Here is a 4,362-nt window from a genome sequence, read left to right on the forward strand (position 1 = left end):
TATAACCCTGGATTCACACTTCTATTCATCCGTCTAGTCCTGTGGTTCTCAACCTTTTTGACTCCAAGGCCGCAACAATATTCTGTTGCCCAGTGATTAAAGATTAAAGAAAAAAAAATATATTTTTTACAATTTTACTCAATAAAAATATTTTAGAGCTTGACATCATTAGAAAAATATATATTCATATTCAATGTATAAAAACTGAAATTTATTTTATAAACAATATGTTAAAAATTAGGTTGGTGGGAACCATGGTTCTTCAAAGTTTGTTTTGAGGGTAAGAGGGTGAATTAAAATAAGAAATATTTTGTTATTAATGATATTTTAATTCTTGTCTTATTTTTAAATCATTTTAAGTCATCTTAAAATAACCTGAAATAAAATCATTTAGTGGGCCCTAGCCCCTAGTTGAAAACCACTGGTCTAGTTGGTTGTAGTCTATAGTCTGTTTGCTTGCTTGTCTGTTTGTTTTTGCATCTTTTAATGAAAATATAATAATAACAATGATATTCAAAAATGGGTCTGCGATCCCTAAGGAGTTTAATAAAGTACCACGGGAGTTCTGCTAATTATTGTTTGAGAACAAAGTCATTTTTGTGATGAAAAAACAATAGTACAATATTAAGTTAACTTTAGCTTTAACTGAAGTTATTATATGTGTTATAGGCCAAGATTAAAATGCAGCAGTTTTATATAATATCTAACCTGAGGTCTCTGCTCTCACTCATCTCCATATGCACTATGTGGCTCATTTCTCAAGACCCCTGAATTATCCTGTTAATTTATTTACTTATTATTTACATATGTAAATGTAAAAAGTAGTCTTCAAACAAAGACTGTTTGCACATTCTGTTTGTTGTAGTACTGCAACAGCAGGTGCTAATTTGACCTTTAATACAAGGACTTTACTCTAGACTGTTGTGCTTCTTAAGGCCACTGTGATGATGACATTTAGCCTATCGCTCTTTTGGGTGAGTCAATTACTGTCAGTAAATGGAGAAACCTTAACGATGGCATTTAAGGTCGTTCGTATTGATTAAATGAGGATGTTGAAACTTTAATATCTTGAATTTGTTCGGTACAGGTTGGTTTGGGCTGAAAATACTACTTATTCAATACTTAAACATACACATTATGTATAATTTAAACATGTAAATGATACACTACTGCCAGAAGTTTGAAATAGCCTAATTATGATTTTTTAAAATGTTTTTTATGCACCAAGGCTGCATTTATTTGATAAAAATATAGTAAAAATAGTAACATTTCAGATTTTCAAAAGCCATAATGTCAGTCTGCTTGCTCATTTATTAAAAATGTTTATTACTATCAATGTTGAAAGCAGTTTTTGTTGCTTACTATTTGTAAGGAAACATGATGCTTATTTTCAGGAGTCTTTAATGAATAGAAATTTCATAAGAACAGTATCTTATTTAAAATAGTAATATTTTGTAATATTATGAGTGTATGTATAGCCTAAATGTAGCCTGATTATATATACAGTATATATATATATATATATATATATATATATATATATATATATATATGTGTGTGTGTGTGTGCCTTGCAAAAGTATAAACTGCTTTAAATGACTTTTTCCCCCCACATCAATCTACACTCCATACACCATAATGGTAAATCAAAAGATAGGTTTTTAATGTCTTTGCAAATTTATTAAAAATAAAAAACTTAAATGATTCCTTTGCATAAGTATTCATACCCCTATCTGGGAGAGTTGAAATTTAGCTCAGGAGCATTTATGTTGCTTGTAGATGTTACTACACTTTGAGTGAAGTTAACCTATGGCAAATTCAAATGAATGGGTATGATTTGGAAAGGGACACTCATTCTAATAAAACGTCTAACCGCTGATAATGCATATCAGAGCAAAAACCAAGCCCTGAGGTCAAAAGAATTGCCTGTTGGGTTCAGAAACAGGTTTGCGTCACGCCACGCATCTGGGGAAGAGTTCAGAAAAAAATCAAATAAATTTGATCACACTTTATATTAGGTGGCCTTAACTACTATGTACTTACATCAAAAAATAAGTACAATGTTCTTATTGTGGTCATATTGGATTGCAAAACACTTCTGCTGCTATTGAGGTGGGATACGGGTAAGGTTAGAGACAGGTTTGGTGGTATGGGTAGGTTTAAGGTTGGGTTAAGGTGTAAGGGATAGGTCAACAGTGTAATTAAAATGTAATTACAGAAATTAATTACAGATGTAATTACATATAGGTATTTTTAAAAATATAAGTACAATGTAAAAACATGTATGTACACAATAGGTGCATTGTATCGAATGATTAATTTAAATGGAAGTACATAGTAGTTAAGGCCACCTAAAGTGGGACCAAAAATTCTGCTTCATTGAAGGTTCACAGAAACATGTAGTCTCTGTTACCCTTAATGGAAGAAGTTTGAAACAACCAGGACTCTTCCTAGAGCTGGCTTCCTGGCCAAACTGAGCAATTGATGGAGAAGGGCCTTGTCTAGACTGCTAACCTGATGGTCACTCTAGTTGAGCTCCATGATCATATGTGGAGATAGGAAAAATCTACAGAAGAAACATCACTGCAACACTCCACTGATCTGGGCTTTATGGCAGTGTGGCAAGACTCAATACTCTCTTCAGTGAAGACACATGAAAACACACTTGGAATTTGTATAAAAGCACCTAAATTACCCTCAGACTCTGAGCAACAAGATTCTCTGATCTGATGAACCTCAATTCCAAGCATCATTTTTGAAGGGAACCAGCTCTGCTCATCACCTGCAGAGTATCATCCCAAAAATAAAGTGTGCTGGAATCAGCCTCATGCTGTGGGGCTGGTTTTCAGCGGCAGGCACTGAGGGACTCATCAGAGAAGAAAAGCTCAATGCACCAAAATATTGAGATAGCCTTAATGAAAACCCAGTCCAGAGCATACAGAACCTCAGCTCAGACTGGGCAGAAGGTTTACCTTCCAACAGGACAATGACCCTATGCACACAACAAGATTGGCTTATAGACAACTCTGTGAATGTCTTTGAGTGGCCCAACCAGATTCTGAGCTTGAACCCAATCAAACATTTCTGGAGAAACCTGAAAATGTGCGTTTGCCCCCATCCAACCTAACAGAGCTTGAGAGGTGAAGAGGTGAGGAGAAGAATGACAGATAATTGCCAAATGTTGATGAGCAAAGCTTGTCACATTAAACAAAAAAGACTTGAGAATGTAAAGGTGCTTCAGCTAAATATTTAGTTAAGAATACTTATGCAATTATTTCAGATTTTTAATTTTAATAAATTTACGAAGTTGTGATAATTCTGTTTTTGCTTTATCATTATTGTGTATGGAGTGTAGATTGATGTGGGAAAAAAGTAATTTAAAGCAGTGTAACATAAGGCAGCAACATAAAAAAACATGACAAAATTAAGGGGTAGGAAACTAAGAATACTTGTGTAAGGCACTGTATATATATATATATATATATATATATATTAAAATATTAAAAAATATAGTTTATTTAGTTTATATATATATATATATATATATATATATATATAATTTTATAAATATAAAAAGATATTTAGGATATAGGTATATAAATATATATATAAAGGTTCCTTATAATATGACTTTACATAATTTAACGTTTTATAAAACCATTATCTATTATGTATTTTATAGTTCTGATAGTTCTAAATTACAAACGAATATTTAAAAACGTGTCAGCTTTAATTTATTATTATAATATTATTATTATTATTATTAATGGTACCCAAGGAGGACGGAGTCTCCATGGCAACCTCGTCACTCCTTTTTATTATCGTTATAGTCAAGTCCTGGCACTTGTGCTGTGAACTGTGCTGTTTGCCGCGCGCTGAGACCTCGTGTCCAGCAGTGATCTCCGATTAGGAGCGCGCTCTCCACTCCAGCAGCTCGTCTCGCGCTGCTCAGGTCCCTTCTAGGTTTTTGAATTTCCCACGCCAGTTCGTGTCACATCCGGTTCAGCACCACTGCTTGGCCCCGCTTCTCAAATTTCCTGCCCACACCTACTCTCTCGTATTAACCAGCCAAGTTTGTCTAGTGATGAAGTAATATTTTCGCCGCTTTCCTGCTCATCCCTACATTCGCGGTCGGAACGCCGGTCCAGCAGGATAGAGGACGAGGAGGCGTCGAGATGAGATAAATATGCAAAGAGGCGGCTCCGCAAACCATTCCAGTCTCATTTTTTCCATTATTTTCGCGCTGAATTAAAATATATACGTACATTCAAGAGGAGCATCTGATAGAGAGCCGGACAGTCAGCAGCACAGAAAACAGATCTGCATGTGATATCCTCGGATCAGGTGGCATCGGCGGCAGAAG

Source organism: Barbus barbus (assembly GCF_936440315.1).
Source record: "Barbus barbus genome assembly, chromosome: 6".
Lineage (NCBI taxonomy): Eukaryota > Metazoa > Chordata > Actinopteri > Cypriniformes > Cyprinidae > Barbus > Barbus barbus.